The sequence below is a fragment of the Electrophorus electricus genome, chromosome 16, assembly GCF_041902795.1.
Source record: "Electrophorus electricus isolate QZ-2024a chromosome 16, ASM4190279v1, whole genome shotgun sequence".
Lineage (NCBI taxonomy): Eukaryota > Metazoa > Chordata > Actinopteri > Gymnotiformes > Gymnotidae > Electrophorus > Electrophorus electricus.
The window spans coordinates 3,014,679-3,034,510 of record NC_137512.1 but is presented as its reverse complement, the minus strand read 5'-3'; the positions used below and the strand labels follow the sequence as shown (position 1 = coordinate 3,034,510).

Below are 19,832 nucleotides of genomic sequence, written 5' to 3'. Positions count from 1 at the left end.
CTCTTCGTTTATCTTAGTATCCTTTAAATGGTTAAAACAGCATTTTCTGGAAAGGCACATCCTTCATGAAAAGCTTATAACTATCATAGAGAACCTTGTAGAGCAAGCTTCTATGATGATCACTTTATTTAAAGCAAAGAAGCACAAATATACTTGCTTGACTGGGATATTTTTGGGGTTCCTGACCCTTTTCCACTAATGGTAGACTGTGTTAGGTATAACCCTCCATGTGCTGTTTAATAAAATAAACACAGTGTCCACTCTTAGTTCATCTTGCTTTCCCTCACATGTTTAAACAAGTGTATTACTAATGAATTAGCAGGTTTTATAAAAACCATGCGTATCTTATAGCACTTTGCAATCCACAAACTGTAAAAATCATTCTATTTTTTCCGAACAAAGATATTTAATTCTCTACTTCACAATATAACAGTAGATTTAACATTAAGATTATAAGTGCTCTGTGGTTTAGTTATAGTATAGTTTTATATTTTAAGACATTTTAAGATGTTTTAAGATATTTTAAAGGAAATAACTTATTTACCTGTCACATTGACGAATGTAGCAGAGGAAAAGTGAATCATTGTTCTGTCTGTCACTGCACAGAAGTACGTTCCTTTATAATCTTCAGTAAGATTTAGAATAGTCAGAGAGTTTGTGGTGTCATTCCAAATAATTCTGAATGTGGAGTTGCTGAATGGAGATGAAGGTATGGCCTGTTTATTTTTTCGCACTTCTCCTACTTGCTGAGGCTCCTGGTTCAGTCTTTGTTTGTACCACATGCAAGAATTGTCATCATATTTTTCTTTAAATGTGCAGTTAAGAGTGATATTTTCTCCAGGTTGCATCAGGACTACTTGATTAGCAAGGTTTGTAGTTTGCACAGGACCTATAAAATGAAACATAGTCAGACCAATAAAGAAAAAAAATGTGGACAAAATTGAATTCAAAAACACATGTAATTATGAACACTAGTAAAGATTTAGAAACATACATGTCTTGTAGCTCAAAAATATAAGTATCCAGACTGGTATCATTATTGCAGCATAACGCTCTGACCTCAGTGGAGATGGTTTGAAAGAACCAAGAAACTAACTAAACTCCATCAACTTTTGTGTTTCATGACTCAAAATCTCATTGGCTGGCAAAAGTCACATGGTCCTGTTCTGTTGTTGTCTCACAACCTTGTTTGGCCACTATCAGTGCCTGATCTCTTTTAAAACATGTTTATACCAAACATGCATGTATGTTATTTTATGCTTTTGGGAAACACTCTTATCCAGAGTGAGTTAGAATTTCAAACATGTTTAATATAGGCAGCTGTAGTGTTAGGAGTCTTGCCCAAGGTCTCTTATTGATACAGCATAGAACACTTGACCCAATCAGGTTTGAACTGTAGTCACCAACGAGACAGGCAGTGTTCTTATATACTACACTATACCACACATGATGGTAAAAAAAATGATGTAAAAATCTTGCTTACAGTTTTGTTTGCAAAATTGCTCAAAAAGGTTTATTTTTATTATTATTCAGTTATCTTTTTTTCTAAATCTTAGATTGTTAGTGTTCGTGTGAGCTTTTTTTTATAGACAATAGTAGAGTCACTCACTATGTTAATAAGTTGGATGAGGAATTAAATATTAATGATTCAAAATAAACAAAATTCTTGCTGTACTCAGTTAAAATCTCATTGCCCATCAGAATTCGCAAGATCCTCTAGCGTCTTTTCTTTCATATAGTTTGTTAACCTTTGCTAACCTTTGACCCTTGAGAAGCCTTACCTTTTGTATAAAGAGTTTGGACAAATTGGTGTAATATGAGTACAGCCTAAATCATTGTAGTGCATTTCACAGTTACTTTTGGTTGCTGTGGCTCCTCCCACTTCCCCTTTTATGCCCCCCCCAAAAGAAGAGAAGCTCTAGGCTGACTGGGTGACTTTTCCTGGGTCTGTTTCTGTGCCAGATGGGTTTTAAATACACTTACACTCAGGCTAGGACTCCTAGAAACCTGGAATAGACTTCTGTTATTTTCTTATTCTTATTAATGATTTAGTTTATTGCTTATTTTGTTCCTGTTGTGAAGTCCGGTGTTGAGCAGAGGATCAAGTCTTGGTTCCTCTCAAGGTTTATTCCTCATGTTCTTTGAGAGTTTTTCCTTCACACATGCCCACTAACACAGAAACTCTCTCACAAACACACACACAAAAAAAATATGTCCCCCATTTCCAATCCACTAATTATTGATTATATGTGCCTGTTACTTGTTATCCTTTTTGTTTCTCCCTCTATTTAAGCCCACAGGAACACTAGTCCAGTGCTGTGCTTTGTTTCTGTGCATGTGTTTTTGCCTTTATTTTTAATTTTTTTAAAGCTTTTTACCAACTCACCTCTGTGCTTTGTGTTTGTTCTTTCATGGAGTATCAAAACACTCCAAATGTGCACTTCTGTCCCCCACCCTACATGAACCTGTCACAAGGCCTTTTACAATAATAAATGTTTCATTTTTAAATTATTAATTCATGTATGCTAACTTACTCTCTGTCCTCATTCATATATGTTTTTGTGTGTGTTCATATAATATTCAATAATTTACAAATGACACAATTTATTCCAATAAAATTAATTTAGATTAATAATAATATTTACAAATACACAGGCCCTTCACTTAATCTGAAAACTTGGCCATGTTATTATCAAACTAGAAAAATAAGGGTCAGGGGTCAGTGCATATTCAATAAAGGTTTACTTTTCTTTATTAAGATTTCAACTTTATACCATATTTATTCAGTCAGTCACCCAGTTTTGAGCAGAGTGGTTCTGTAAGACATATGGAACTTTTTGGTTGAAGCAGGAATGAACTAACAGAAACACAACATACCTTAAATATCAGAAAGCAGATGAACGGAATATAAAGAAAATAAAAAGATTACAGAGTTACACAGCACCTCCTTTATAACACTGAATGTGCCAGTAAAGAAATAATGTATCCAAACTTCATTTAGGATTATAGAAGGGAAGAGAGCTAATAATCTAGATGATAGTCAGTAAGACCTGAACATTTCACTTCAGAGTACATGCTGTCTTCAGGCTGTCCTCTCTTCACCTGCCCTCTTTTGGTTTTCCTCTCATTGAAATGAATGGCAGCATAATTCAGCTCTTCAGCATCATGTCGCTGTGGGAAGGAACAACAATGTTCCAGTGTTCCAGATCCACTGCCAGGATTTCCACCCTTATTGAAACTCCGCCCAGTTCCTTGCCGGGCTTCCCAGCCCACTGTGTCGGCTATTTAAAGGCCCCTCCCAGAAGAGAGGAAGAGAGAGAAAGGAGATTGTGTGTTAGTTTGGAGTTGTTTTGCTGAATTGAACATTTGTATGATGTTTTGTGTAGGTTTTTCCCCATTTTTTGACTTCATCTTTGGCTTTGCCCCTCCTGCTTCGGTACTTGTGTGTGTATGTGTATATATATATATATATATATATATATATATATATATATATATATATATATATATATATATATATATATATATATATGTGTGTGTGTGTGTGTGTGTGTTTGTGTTTGTGTGTGTGTGTGTAAACATTGTTTTTTTGGTATTTTGGTGTTGGACACTGGTGGTAGGGAGTGACTGCTATTTTAATTGGGTGTGGCTTTTGTCTCTGTTTTTTGTTAGGGAGTTAGGAAAGTTTGTTGTATGTTTCTTGTGTTGTTAGGATTAGTTAGTGTGCAGTTTTATTTAATTGCCAGTATGTGTTTTTGGCACTGGATTATGTCTGCCATGTTTGAAAACTTCTCAGTGTATCACACAGGAATGCAAAGTTCATTAATAGTAGTGATATATATTACACAGGGGAAAGCTGTACAAAACAATAAAAACAGAAACATCCAAGTTATTGAGGTTATTAAATTATTTTGTAAGCAGAAACGTATGGATGGTCCAAAAAAAACTGGTTTCATGCAGGAAAGGCCTCTGTAGGCTTCAGCGTAAATCCTCAGCCAAGCACTGGAATAAACAATATGGGCACCCGGTGATATGAAGTAGGATCATGTTTTAAAAAATAGAAGTAGTTCAGGTTGAACATAATGGTACCAAGAACCGGTTGGTGTAAGTGTTGAATATCAATTTGCATATATTGAATAATGTATGGTTTGAACATAATAGTGGCAACCTGGAGAAGTATGAAAAAAAATAATGGTTATGTAAGGGTCATAGAAAAATGTAAGTGTCAGAAAATGTATAAAGGTGAGCCCAACTAAGACTGTTAGACATTCTCCAGACAATACCTCGTTTGTAACACTGAGCTCAGAATAAAGACGGGAACAGCTATTCTCTTAATTCCAGAGTCTGCATCTTTATTTCTATTTATTGTGTATTTAGTAAACAGTCCTGAACTTGGGAAGCTCTTGGAACGACATCTAAAAGTAGAAAATACCAAAGTCTACACTTGTCTGTATAAAATAGATATTACATAAAATGGGCACTCATACTCTCCTCCTGCTATATGTGTTTTTAACTTTTGCGTGTAAAAGGTTAACAGAACTTTTGTTATTTATTATTTTTGAAACTTTTGCTTCAGGGTGCAACTGGTACTTGTTTGATGATGGATCCAGTTACAATGATATTTTTATTCCTCTATAAAATAAGCAGATGTTAAAGTTTAAAAATGTTTCAGATTATTCTTTTTTCTGAAATGTCTTGGGAGTTATTTTTGATCAATAAGAAAGGAAAGCATCATGGAACAAAGGCTAATATAGCAGAATTTTTGGTTTTAAAAACAAGGCCAAATAAAATAGAGAAGATCTCAAAATTTCCCGCAGCCAATGAGAACTTATCTCTGGATTAATATAGATGGTGCATTCATCAATTTTTCAGAAATGACACTGAATTATATTGGCCAGGACATCCAGAGTTAAACCAAGCAAAGCCTGACAGTGCAGGAATAGAGTTATTCTATAAGGTCATCATGCATACTCAGATCACTGTCTCAAGTACAGTGCCAACCTCAGTTTGCTTTCCTGTTTAGCTGCCTTCTGAGAGAATGGTGTGAGAACACAGTTTTGGACCTTGTGGTTACTGTGAATATAGACAGACAAATTTAACAAACACATTTATACTGATTGTGTCTGATAATACACTTCCTGTGTGCAAATGTAGTGTGGTGAAACCTTTTTAACTAAAATATTCTGATGCTTGGTGGCATGAAATACATAAATAAAGAAAACAGTGCTACAATAATAATAATAATAATAATAATAATATATTTACAGTAACATGGGAGCTCAAATAAACTTGTACTAGCAGATACCAAAATGACTGTAAATGACAGATACCAACAAATTCTGCAAAAACACCTAAAACCTATAACAGTAAAACATACTAAGCATACTTATAAGGAGATTGTAAGACAACAACAAGTTACATTGCAGAAGAATATATGGTAAATATGTAAAAAAAAAAGATATTTTTATGAGTTACATAACCATTATAAATATATATATATATTTTTTATTTTTTTTTATTTTTTTTTAATTTTAGAATATCCCATCATAATGGATAACAAGATCGCATTTAAATGTATAAATGATCATAACTGAAGTTTACATAAAGTTTGTGTACATGTGGAAGTAGATAGACTGATTTGCCAGAGTAGTACATTTACTCTCATATGAAATGAAACTGTTCAATGTAACAGCAAATCATATTTCAAAGTCATATTTATTTATATAGTACATTTTGCAACTTTACAGATGTCTGAGTCCAAGTCCCCAGTGAGCAATGATAATGCAACAGCGTTAAGGAAAAACTCTCAAAGAGCATGAAGAATAAACTTTGAGAGGAACCAAGACTCAAAAGAGTCCATCATCCTCTGTTCAACACCAGACACCGCAACAGGAACAAAATAAGCAATAAAGAACAAACTCAGTAATAAGAATAAGTAAGTAACAGAAGTCTATTCCAGGTTTATAGGAATCCTATTCTGAGTGTAAGTTAGTTTAAAACCCATCTGGCACAGAAGTGACCCAGGAAAAGTCAACCTGTCAGAATAGATCTTCTATTCTGGTGGGGGGGGGGGGGGGGGGTATAAAAGGGGAAGTGGGAGGAGCCACAGCAACCAAAAGTAACTGTGAAATACACTCCAATGCTTTAGGCTGTACTCATGTTTACACCAATTTGTCCAAACTCTTTATAGAAAAGGTAAGGCTTCTCAAGCGTCAAAGGTTAACAAAGCCCAAATGACCTCTGGTGGCCAAACAGACTATATAAAAGAAAAGATGGTAGAAGATCTTGGGAATTCTGGTGGCCAATGAGATTTGAATTGAGCACAGCAAGATATCATAGTATGGTGCTTTTGACAGTTATTTCCTAGAAAGCCTTTTGTGACGATGTGGTTAAGCAGGATTCCGGGCAAGTCACATAAACAAGAATACACATTTTATTTGCACATATAACGCATATGACATATCACACAGCCTATTGGGTTCACCAATAACACAGACAACACAGACATGTAAATGATAGACATTTATACACGTATACTAATGACACAAAGAGGAGCAGGTTGAGACACAGGGAGGGCGTGGCCACATTAATGAACACACACCCGCACAAGGAGACGTTCGGGGGGAGGGGCCATAATGTGATACCTTCCTCTTTTCCTCAAGATATCAATTTATCATTTTTGATTATATTGAATTAGTAATATTTAATTCCTCATCCCTGTTATTAATACCTTTGTGCACAAGGGACTCAGTCTCTCTTACAGAGCAAATGTAAAGAGAGTGAGCCCTCTGAGTGAGCCCATGGTCACACACACTTTCTTTAGTTTTATATATATATATATATATATATATATATATATATATATATATATATATATATATTGTTTTCCCTAAAATCTCAGTCACTCTTGCATCTTCCCATTTCTTGTCCTGCCTAGTAACCTAAGACATGAATGATTATTTTACCTGTAGTTTTTCCCTTTAAAACTTCATCTATTTTTGTACAACACTATATTTCATTATACACGTCTGTTACATGCTGTAGATATTCACTACCACCATGGTGTGTTGGTCATTAGCATGGGTCTGGAACCGGCTGTGTCTGTAGTCTGGAACCCCCCACCCTTATGTTTGTAATATGAAAATAACATGTCAAAGTTTTAGATTAGATTAAAGGTTAAGGGCCTGTGTATGTGCAAATTTGAGTGATGAACTTTTAATGGCAGAATGCAGATTACAAAGAGAAAAAAGAGAAACAGAAACAAAAGCAGAGAAACAGGCTTTTCAAAGTCTCTGCCCACACTAGGAACCTTCAGTGCAAAGCACTGAACTCTGACCTTTGTGGGAGATAAACCTCTGAATTATGTTTAACATTATGTTTAACCCTCTAACGTCTCAGGGCATTTCCTCAGGTTTTACTTATAACATGATATCCATATGTTTCATATCAAAGTGAGGCACCTGATGTGTATCTTCCCCTATAAGCTAACCTCTGTATCTAACCTCTCATAGGCTCTTTATTCTTACTATCGACAAAACTGAAAAGGCAGTTTCTACAGATTCAGAAAATGTTTGAACCATTTTTCTGAACAACCATTAAACCATTTTTCTAAACAATGATTTGAATAATATCTTTGTTTATACTGTTAAGTCAGATCCTAGATACCAGTTATCAACTCCTCCCACTGTGCTCTGCTGTGATTGCCATGTGTGCTCTTTGAGGGTTGGATTCCAGCCAGGGCCTGCCAGTACCCCCTCACCCAAAAGTGCCCACTGGGGTCAGACTGCCAGGATGGATGGGCACAGTGGGAGGAGCTGAAAGGTTTGGTATCTGGGATGTGACTCACCAGTATTGTTACGTCCTGTGTTCTTTTGGTGTGGCTGCATGTGTTCCATACCAGATCCAGTTCCAGATTCCATTACAGAGTTCATGTTTGTAGCAAATTAGGAGACAAGACTCCGCCCAACCTGAGGAGTAATAAAAGGAGGAAGAAGCTATGGAGGGGAAGGCAGTGATATGTGTGTGAGATGTGTATTAATAGTATTTGATATTTGAGTTGGTGTATGACCTTGCTTCTCATATTGACTTTGCTCTAATAGTTAGTTTTGCCAATGTATATTTGTATATATTCCACTTTGATCCTTTTCTTGATTTCACTGGTAAGTAGGGAGTGACTGCCATTTTGTTTGGGGTGTGGGTTTGCTCTGTATTTTCCACCTATGGAGTAAGTGTAGTTGTGTGTGTATTTTCTTTTGTCTCTATAGGTTTAGTGAGTGTCTGTTTGTTTCTAATGTGTATTTGTTTGTTATTTTGGCCTGGGTCACTCATGACATTATAGTGTGGGTGTCACACTATCTCTTGTATAAATCACACTGTCTGTTGTACAATACATGGTATATTATTGAACTACTTTGGTCTCTTTCTGACTTACTTCATTTCCATTACACAATTGATTTGCCGTTTTCCTCACACTTCCTGTTACGGCCTGAAGCCTAGACGAGGTCGTAACAGTAACCAGCTCCTTTCTTCAGGCCCATACCTCTCCCAGTCCACCAGGTACTGAATCCTTACTCTGCACATCTGGAGTTGAGGATGTGTGCATGAACCATGTAGGAGGGTCCTCCATCGATGTCACTTGGAGTTGGATGGACGACAGCAAGATCAACATTGTCTAGAGGACCTATTATGACAGGCTTTAAAGAGGACACATAAAATGCAGAGGAACCTCAATTACATTGACCTACTAGGTGACCTTGTTGAGCTTCACCGGGATATCTTACGGGCAAACGTTCACTCTCAAGCCCATCTTCTCCTCTTTGGTGGCTACCCACAGTACCCACACCCACACACCCCCAGCTGACAGATGGTGGTCTCTCCCTGATCAGCCTTCCTCTTGAAAGCTGCGATGGACCTCTGCAGGTTGCAGTGCATCTTCTCCAACACTCTCTGACTCTCTCACAACCAGGAATGAACTGCTGTGAACCAGGAGGGTGGAGAGTTCCAGGGTCATAGCAGCAGCAGGAACCCTAGGACATATTCAAATGGAGTCAGGCTCACTGTTATGTTGAGCTTGTCCAGGAGTTCCCGCCAGACCCAGAATGTGCAATGTACCCCACCGGTCTGAAATGATATCCTCTGGAAGTCTGAACTGAACGTTTTTCATGGTGTCACATGCAACGATCATGCGACAAGGTGGGAAGCTATTGTCTCCAACTGAAGGCTTTAATGAAAATGAATAAGAAAATCAACATGCACAAACATGAACTAATGAAAGCCAAAGCAACATCAATGACCGACAGTCTGTCATACTAACAGGAAGGTCTTATAAAGGGTGAACGTAACAACATAACAAACAGGTGAATAAAACTCAACACTTGCCACCTGTGTGAGGTGTGGCACACAACCTAAACATATAACACATGCAACAGAAGCAACAGAAATGTACAAGATAAACAAAAGAGAGGGAGACTGCAGGTGGGGAGGCCCTGTGATACATGACCTTACATGACCTGAGACTTGTATCTGATTTAGTCACACTTCAGTTAAAGGTTTGCACTCTTGCAGAAAAAGCACAAATACAAATACAATTTCCTGTTGGTTATTTTTTGATAGTCTATGAAAAACTTAAGTGCAGATAATGATCTCTCACTGGAAACAGGGTGGTGGAGGGGTGCTGGTTGGATTATATTTGACCAGAGGTACTGATAGTGTCTGATACACTTCCTATTTGCAATTGCAGGGTGGAATTTGTTTTACTAAAATAATGCTAATGCTTAGGCAAGAAACACTTAAATTAAGAAAACAGTTACCAACATTAACAACAGCCTAGGAACTCATATTGTTCCTTGTACTAACAAATAACAAAAAAAAAAACAAAAAAAACAAGACATTGAAATTTAATAAAGAACAGTCAATTGGATATTTATTATAGTTTTCAGTCAAACCCAGCCCCACTGACACAGTTAATGTGTAATCAGTGCCACCTGTTACATATGGGCTTTACACTGTAAACCACCAACAAAAACAACAATACTCTCCAAATTCTTATTCACTGCTATGCCCCATGCATCCAATAACTTCCTAACCTGTAAAACCCATTTTTGCCCCCCAACTGACTTTACCCATACCTGCTGGCATGGTTAATGCATACTTAGTGTCATCAGGTCCATAATAATTTTATTACACCACCAAACATTCCCCAACACAGCAGGTCCACACTGGTCTCTCTGGGGACTAAGGCCATATCCAGCCTCACTGGCACTGTTAATGCATGCTCATTTGGATCTACAATGTTAACAATGACATGACACAACATCCCACTCATCTGTCCAGTCCTCCATGTACCTGAAACACTGAACACCTCAGCCATTCCACCTTTATGCATTTCCCCAACTAACCTGTGCACACCTCATCCACAACCATCCTTTCGGCTACTTCTGATAATTCCTTCACAGCTGCTGCTAGTTTACAGATACTAAAACAAAATTCCACAAGCAAAGTGTTACAGAAAAATGGATGTGTGTGAGTGTATGTGTTCTAGGTTCAGTGCCAGGATTTCCCTCCATTTGAGACTCCGCCCCATTCCTCTCCAGGTTATCAAGACAAATGCTCCTATTTAATGGCCCCTCCCACAAGAGAGAAGGAAGAAGAGAATAGAGAAGAGATGGTTTTGTTTGGAATTTGGAATTTGTTGGTTTGTTTGGCTTGTGGTAAACTTTTGTATATGACATTGTTTTCCCCATTTTTGGACTTCGTTCCTTGGTTTTGCCCCTCCTGCTTCGGTAGCTGTTGTATATAGATATTGTATAAAGGGCATAAATACTGTTCTTTGGTTCTTTGGTGTCAGATACTGGTGATAGAGAGTGATTGGCATTTTTGTTGGGTGTGGGTTCTGCCTCTGTTTATGTGTCAGGAAGTTAGGAAAGTCTGTTGTATGCTTCTTTTGTTTTTTTCTTCTTTTGGGTCACTCCTGAAGACATTGCACCAGTAAGATTGTTTATAATTAATATCTACTGTGAAATACAACAGGCTTCCATTTGGGCTTCTGTTTGTTTTGTTGCTCTTCACTTTTTACAACTTACATTCTGTTATATGTTTACATTGCTTTTTTGTTGTTACGGCCTCACAGCCTAGACGGGGTTGTACCAAAAGATGTTCATAATCCTAACATAGAATTCCAAATGTCATAATCCTAACATAGATGTCTACAGTTCATAATTGCAGAATATAATTCTTGTTGTTTTGTCTCTTTCTCTAAAATTAAATAGAAAAAAAAAAACACTCTAAAACATTTTAAATTACTCTGATGTCATACACCTTTCAATATTGTCCCATAAATAATTGAGTGCCACTGTGTTACTCATTAGTCAATAATGGTTCATCAGGTTTGGTTTGAAAGGACAGTAGCACAGGAGGAGATACTCTTCTATTGTCTTAAAAAAGGGAGAAAAAAAGAGACCTGAATAATAATAATAATAATAATAATAATAATAATACATTTATAGTAATTTTGAATACTGTAAACAAGAATGTCATATCACCACTTTCTTCAAGTGGTGCTCTGTTACTTTAAGTTACATGGATGTTGGGCTTAACATGTTTTAAAGAGATCAGACCCTGCATGTGGCCTAACGTGGTTGTAAGACTACAGGACAGAAAAAGACTTGCGACATTTTCTAGCCAATGAGATTTTGCGTCATGAGAATCGAAAGCTCATGAATTTTATTTATTTTGCCAGTTGCTTCTTTTCAATCTGTGTCCTCTGGGGTCTATCCGTTACGCTGCAATGATGATACCAGTCTGGATATTTATATGTTTGAGCTACAAGATATGTACGGTTCCAAATTTTTTACCAGCGTTTATAATTACATTTTTTACTGTTATTTCTGCTATTGGATTAATAATAAGAATGCATTATTTATTTTGGATTCAATTTTCTCCACATTGTTTTCTTATTAATTCTGGCTCGGTTTCATTTTATAGGTCCAGTTCAAACTACAAAGCCTTTTAAACGAGCAGTCCAGACTGAACATGGGAAGAATATCACTCATTACTGCACATTCAAAGAAAGTACTGTTTGCTTTTGGTTCAAGCTCAGATGGCAACAGGAGCTTCAGCAAGTAGGAAAAGTGCTTAAAGATAAAAACGGCATACTTTCATTTCCATTCAACAACTCCAGATTCATAATGAAGTGGAAGGATGACAGAATCTCTCTGACTATTCTAAATGCTACTGAAGAAGATGAAGGATTGTACTTCTGTGGAGTGACAGACGGAACAAAGGTTAACTTCAGCTCTGCTACCTCTGACGGGTATTGGACGGACGCGTCCAATACAGGTAATTAAACGAATACTTTCAAACTTCTTTATATTTAAAACTGGACTATAACTGACGCACAAAACACATAATCTTAAAGTCAAAGCCACAGTTATTTTCTCAATAAGAAAATTTAAAAAATATTTTTTTTATAATCTGTATAGTTTTTATATGGTAGACTTCAAATTGCTGTAGAAACACATTTTATAAAAATATTTGTTAATTCTTCAGCAGTATACTTGGGTATTTGTATAAAGCATGTGTTTTTTTATTTACATGTGAGGGAAACCAAGCTGACTTAAGACCCGAGACTGTTTTATTGTGTTTTATTGAAAAGTGCATACAGAGTTAACCTTTTATCTTTGCTTTAATAAAATAATTATCACAGAAGCCTCCCCTTTGAAATGATAACTATATGCATTTTAAGGAGGTTTCAAAAAATAATCTAGTTTAACCATATAAATGACAGTAGGATATACTTAGATCTTAGAATATTTGTTATACCTTTGTCAGGATATCAAGGATTATACAGATCAGTTCATTAACATTTAGAAGTAGAATCAGTTCCCCAAGCAACAGTGGACTCAAGTCTTATTTTGTCCAGTACAGAATTATGTGCACACACACACACAAACATGTATGTATATATATGTGATAGGTGCTGTTTTGAGGATCAAAAAATTCACGGTACAAAGATGAACTCTTTACATGCAAAATTTCAGACATGTAGGCAGAATAAAGCTTTGTTCATTTAAACTTTTATATCTTTATTCTAATTCATGGTATGGTTGAAGTATTTGGTTAACGTCTGGAATCGTGGATGCATACCACACACTTTTCACTTTAATTTGTATATTAAATTATTTTATAAAGATTGTTCTATAGAAAAGCCTGTGGGTCCTGTAAAGATCTGTCTTGGAGCAGTGCTGGGAGTGTGTGGGGCTGTTATCATTGCTCAAGCCATGATCATTTGTAAAATGAAAAATTCTGAACACAGCAATGGTAAGTGTTCATAAAGGGCAGGGGGCCCTTATTCTAATTCATGCCTTCATACAATTTTAATTTTTATATTTTTATCTTACATGTAATATTCCATGATCCAGTTACAATTAATGCTGTATTTTTCCCTACCACAGAGAGACCTCAACAAGGAGGTGTGATGGAGAAAAACACCACTCAGGTACAACTTGTGCAGTTGCACTTTCATGCCTTTATTAGAAAAACTGCTTTCTCCAGGTTTACGCTCTTTATCTTGGATGTGGCATGCAACAGCTGACATTAAAACTCATATTTAAATATAGAAATATTTATGATGCTTAACAACATGCTAATCATAGATATGACAGCAGTAGACGTTAATGAAGCAGCACTACCTTGATAAAATCTGCTGTATGTTATACAATGTACATGTTTTAAATTGCTCTTACAGACATAGCAGGTAATGTAAAGAGCAGAGGATTAACTGTTGTAATATTTGTCTATTCATAGTCTAATGAACAATGATAAGCTCTGTGATCCTTAAAAAACATTTACTGCCATTTCTACATTTAAATCTATGTCATCTTTTACTAAGAATGTTTCTGGCTCTGCTCAGATCAGCTTCCTGTTGTTCTGTGGTGGTGATATAGTTTATAGCTGTAGTCTAATTACCAGCTATGTTACTATATACTTGTGGCAGAGCAGTGGTAGCTCACTACTTAAGGTACTTGAGTAGTATTCAGAAGGTTGTCAGATCAAGCCCACCACTACCAAATTACCACTGTTGGGCTCATGAGCAAGGCCCTCAATTGCTCAAGTTGTATTCAGTCACAATAGTAAGTCGCTTTGGATAGGAAGTGTCAGCTAAATGTTTCACTGTAACTAGATCAGTTTTCATTGACCCAGTTGAGTTGCACTTTTTTTCTTTGTTACCTATGGGGCTGCAACACAACTTCCCTTGTTTGTGTGAAAGGGATCCCGGTACTAAAGAGTTCTGTTATGCTGCATTACAGGTCTCTGAGGACAAGATGCAGAAAACAGGGCATCAAGAAAATGAGTACACCCATGTGAGATTCTGGCCTGTTTGAGTACAGACCAGTTATATCACAAAACAGGCAAACTCAGTTGGTTCCATGGTAAATCAGCCATTCTCTACAAAACCATTATTCACAAAAATACAGTTGTCAGATGGAGACACCTGTAATTCATCTTACAAAATCAGGCCATGGTCAGACACACCACAATCCCATCTACTCTGTGAGAGAGAAAATATTGTCTGTCTGTACATGGCTCCGTTCACCAACAAACACAAACAAATGTACAGACAACTTGTGTTTACAATTGCATTTATATGTGGATAATCCCTGTCTCTATTGTCATGCATGCCCGAGTTTAATTAGGTGGTACAACACACGTGCCAACACAAGCCAACTGGATGTGTGATACTGACAACAGGAACTGTAGCGGTAGGCTTTTTTAAAACCCAGAACAATTACAAAACCAAAATCAATTACAAAACATACACTTAGACCAGCATAATATACATATAGAGCATTTAGCTGACACTTTTATCCAAAGTTACTAACAATTCTGACTGAAAACAACTTGAGCAATTGAGTATTAAGAGTCTTGCTCAGAGGCCCAAAAGTGGTAACCTGGTGGTGGGACTTAAACTGGCAACCTTCTGATTGCTAGTCAAGGACCTTACCCACTGAGCTACAATCAGTCAAATGGATAGTTCTATGACTAAAAGTCTTTAAGTAAAAATTACAAATTGATCAAATTTGTTTGCATTTGACTTGTAGTAAGCTTTTTTTTTTTCTATGAAGACAGCAAAGCTGGGAGTCTGTACATCACTGTGAGTTTTGGTTTCCTCTATTGACCTTTTACAAAATTGCCACTAACAGGAATCACTGAATCAACACTGATGTTCCAGTTTAGTCAAAAGCTTAATCTATGAACACAGCTGGCTCTGAAGAGGTGTAAACCCAATAATAGAACTGCTCTCTAGAAGAGCACAGTAACAACTTGAACACAGCACAAAAAGCTATTGATTCATAAATATAAGGTGTGTGATGGAGAATATATGCATGGCAGAATTCTGTCAAAATTCAACAAAATAAATACAATTTGTGAACGACAGCCAGGTGGTTCACTTATTCTTGCAGTTATTAATGGTGACTGTCCTTATATTAGTATCTATATACTAATGGATTTAGGTAGTTTGGCATTAGGAAATACTGATTCTTTCAAATATGAGGTATCACAGCATGTGTAACTTTTTCTGGCAGCACTGAGACTAAAATGTTATGTTGTGCTTTACGGGATGTACACTATTTGCAACCTCTGGGCAAATAAAAACAAACTATTAAAGAAAAACAATGTTGAAATACATCATAAATATATGTATACTAATCATTAAATGTGAGCACCACTTCTAAATGTGATTGGGGCCTCATTTCCTGTTGGTTATTTTTGCTACTCTATAGGAAATAGAAGTGCAGATAACGATCTCTTACCCAAAAGAGAGTGGTGGAGGGGTGCTGGTTGGATTATATTTGACCAGAGGTGCTCAACTCAAACCACTGAGTTCTATCGCCTCACATAGTGCTGCCTGAAAACTTAAATAAACCTTTGAAACATACTATCAGTTTAATAATAAATCACTTTTATTTTCCAGTATGTGCTTTTGGCACTGGATTATTTAGTCTGTCATGTTTGAAAACTGCTCCATGTATCTCACAGGAACACAAGGTTCATTAATATTAATTACATACATTACACAGTGGAAAGCTATTCACAACAATAAAAACAGAAAGAAGTTATACAAGTAGAAAATACCAAACTGTACACTTGTCTGTGTAATATAGATATTATGTTATAAGGGCACTCATACTCTTCTCCTGCCAAATGTGTTTTTAACTTTTGAGTGTAACACGTTAAAACAACTTAGATCTTGTCATTTATTTTATTTTTTTTTAAACTTTTGCTTCAGGTTATAACTGGTACTTGTTTGATCAAGTTACAATGAACTTTTTATTACTCTATAAAATATGTACAAATTGATTGGGTGTATGGTGGCAGTAACACTGTGTTTGCTGGAGGTTTAGAGTGTAAAGCCCACAAAGAACCGGTGGCACTGATCACACATTAATGGTGTCAGTGGCGCTGGGTGTGGCTGAAGAAAATAACTTACATGTGTTGTGGAATTATAATTTAAGGAACCAGGATGAAGCTATCAGTGAAAAATGAAAAGTTATATCTTGGAAATTGGAAGACTCGCTAGGACATAACAAATAAAAGCCCCAGTTTGTGCTATGCATCATAATTTAAAATCTCATTGGCCATCAAAACTTAGAAGATCCTGTTCTGTCCTTTTTCCCCCTTATAGTCAGTTTGGCCGCCAGAGTTCATATGGGCTCCATTACCCTCTGACCCTTGAGAAGCCTTAACGTTTCCTTAAAGAGTTTGTATAAATTGGTATAAACATGAGTTCAGTCTGTGGCACTGCAGTGTAGATCACAGTTACTTGGGGCTGCTGATGGATAACCTCAGTTGCTGTGGCTCCTCCCACATCCTGACTTCCACCCCTTCTGTGACTCCTCCACCCAAACAAAGAGATGCGCTAGACTTTTCCTGGGTGACTTTTCCTGGGTCTTTCCTGCTCTAGATGGGTTTCAAACAAACTTACATTCATAATAGTACTTCTAGAAACCTGGAATAGACTTCTGTTGCTTTTGTTCATTATTGCTTGTTTTCTTCCTGTTGTGGTGTCAGGTGTTGACCAGAGGACGATGGGCTCTCCTTTGATTTTTGGTTCCTCTCAATGTTTCTTCTTTATACTCTTTGGCAGTTTTTCCTTGTCAATGTTGCCTTTGGCTCAGTCACTGTGGGCTTGGACTCTGACATGTGTTAAGCTGCTTTGTGACAAAATCTGTTGTAAAAAGTGCTCAATAAATAAAATTGATTTTGAAACTTGACTTAGTTACACTATACTGTTTTATTTAATATCTGCGTGTACACACTGCTCTGACACAGCAGTGCATCGTAGTCCAGGGTCAAAGAGCCAACATGGAGAGCACGTAGATACAGGACTAACAAACAAAAACACATGAAAGAAAATGGGAAAGCAGGCTGTAACTAAGGTTAGGAAAACACTCAGGGTTAAACAAGACAGGCTAACAAAAATGAAGGCTTTGGAACATTGATTCAAGAAACAACCACAACAAAACACATTCACAAATTAATTCAATGAACAGCAAAAACACTGGGATCCAGACAGGATTTAAATACATGAACTTAATACTAGAAACAAGGGATCATCAAAACCAAAAACAAAACAGGACTAGGACACCACACCAACAGGACCAGAACGGGTTCAGAGCAGGGACAGGAGCAGACAGTCCAGAAACAGGACGGGCTCAGGGACAGAAACAGAGGGAGACACAGGAACTGGAATGGGCACAGAAACAGGCACAGGGACAGACAACACAACAGGAACCAAAACCAAACCAGGCAACAGAGAAGGCAAAAGCAATGGGGCAATAGGAGCAGGCAGCAATGGAGAAACAGGAGGCATACGGGAAACAGGAGACACAGACCGAGGCAAAATGGCTGGAAACCCATGGGCAGAGGCAGTAGAAGACACAGAAAAACTTTGAGGAGAGACCAGGGGGTCAGGCCTGGCATAAGGCATGGGGACTGGACTGGCACGAGGACTTGTGGAGAGGTTTCTTTGACTACAGGAACAGGAACTGATGGGTCCAGGGTCGTGGCTGTGACAATCAGCGGCAGCAGGTCTGAGGGGTCTAGAAGCAGGGCTGCGGTGATCAGCGGTGGCAGGTCCGGGGACGCGGCTGCGGCCATCAGTGGTGGCGGTGGGTCCGGAGGCGCAGCTACAGGAACAGACCTGGTAACAGGATGGGTGGCATCCACTATGCCAGGTACAGGAACAGAACTGGTGACATCCATTATGCCAGAAACAGGAACGGAACTGGCAGAATCCACTATGCCGGGAACAGGAACAAACTGCTGGCATCCACTATGCTGGGAATAGGACCAGGATCAGGATGGGCGGCGTCTCTCACACTGGGAACAGGATCATATTGTGTGGCTTGTGGGATAGCCACAGATACTGGTGGGGTGACCCAGGAGAAACACACAGACATAGAACCCTCTTGGCAGCTCCCAAAGCTCACACGAGCGATAGGGAGCTCACAGTTAGGCTTTCGTGCACATGGAATACCTAGCCATGGAATAACTGGATTACATCTGCTATGATTGAAAACTGCTCAGTGCTCAGTGTAAAACACAAGCTTCCCAAAGTTCATTAATATTAATAACATACATTACAGGAGAAAGCTGTACAAAACAATTAAAACAGAAAGGTCCAAGTTATAAAAGTAGAAAATACTTGTAGAAAAGATTGGTGCATTCAACAATTTCTCAGAGCTGACACTGAATTATATTGGCCAGGACATCCACAGTTAAACTAAACAGAGCCTGACAGTGAAGGAATAGGGTTAGCAAGGCCGTCATACATACTCAGATCACTTTATCTCAAGTACATTGCCAACCTCAGTTTACTTTCCTGTTTAGCTGCCTTCTGAGAGAATGGTGTGAGAACACAGTTTTAGACCTTGTGGTCACTGTGAATATAGACACAGGAAAAAACACACAAATTTAAGATGATAGTGTCTGATAAATACACTTCCTGTTTGCAAATGCAGTGGGGTGAAACTTTTTAAATTAAAATATTATAATGTTTAGTGGCATGAAATACATAAAGAAAACAGTGTTACAATAATCATACATTTCCATTAACATTTGAGCTCATATATTAACCTTGTACTAGCAGATACCAAAATGACTGTAAATGACAGATACCAAAAAATTCTGCAAAAAACACTTAACACATAACAGTAAAACATAGTAAGCACACTTACATGAAGACCGTAACACAGCAACAAGTTACAATGCATAGGAATATAAGGTAAATATGTAAATAAATAAAAAAGATGTTACAAAAAATAAGTTACATAACCAATAAAAAAACTATATTTTTTAGAATATCCTATCATAACGGACAACAAATAAGATCACATATAAATGAATAAATGACCATAACGGAGGTTTATATAAAGTTTGTGTACATGTGGAAGTATAGAGACTGATTTGCCAGAGTAGTGTATGTACTCTGATATGAAATGAAACTGTTCAATGTAACATTAAGCTAAATTTCAAAGTCATATTTATTTATATTGTACATTTTAGAGCGGCCAATGTCAGAAAGCAACTTTACAGATGTCTGAGTCCAAGTCCCCAGTGAGCAATCAAAATGCAACAATGTTAAGGAAAAATTCTCAAAGAGCATGAGGAAGAAACCATGAGAGAAACCAAGACTCGAAAAAGGAGCCCATAATCCTCTGCTCAACACCTTACATCACAACAGGAACAATGAGTCTAATCCAGGTTTCTAGGAGTCCTAATCGGGGTAGGACGAGTGTAAGTGTGTTTAAAACCCATCTGGCACAGAAACA

At 37.3% G+C, this 19,832-nt stretch overlaps 2 long non-coding RNA genes across 2 annotated transcripts; one reads left to right on the top strand and one right to left on the bottom strand.

The window, feature by feature from the left end:
- Position 1: 1 nt before the first annotated feature.
- LOC145651635 (uncharacterized) lies at positions 2-1,074 on the bottom strand. Its single transcript, XR_014117402.1, has 3 exons — positions 995-1,074; positions 545-889; positions 2-232 (listed from the first exon to the last, which is right to left on the bottom strand). It is a non-coding gene; the product is annotated as an uncharacterized LOC145651635 (long non-coding RNA).
- Positions 1,075-13,206: 12,132 nt separating this feature from the next.
- On the top strand, positions 13,207-15,766 carry LOC145651707 (uncharacterized). Its single transcript, XR_014117621.1, has 3 exons — positions 13,207-13,317; positions 13,452-13,495; positions 14,307-15,766. It is a non-coding gene; the product is annotated as an uncharacterized LOC145651707 (long non-coding RNA).
- The last annotated feature ends 4,066 nt before the right edge of the window (positions 15,767-19,832 follow it).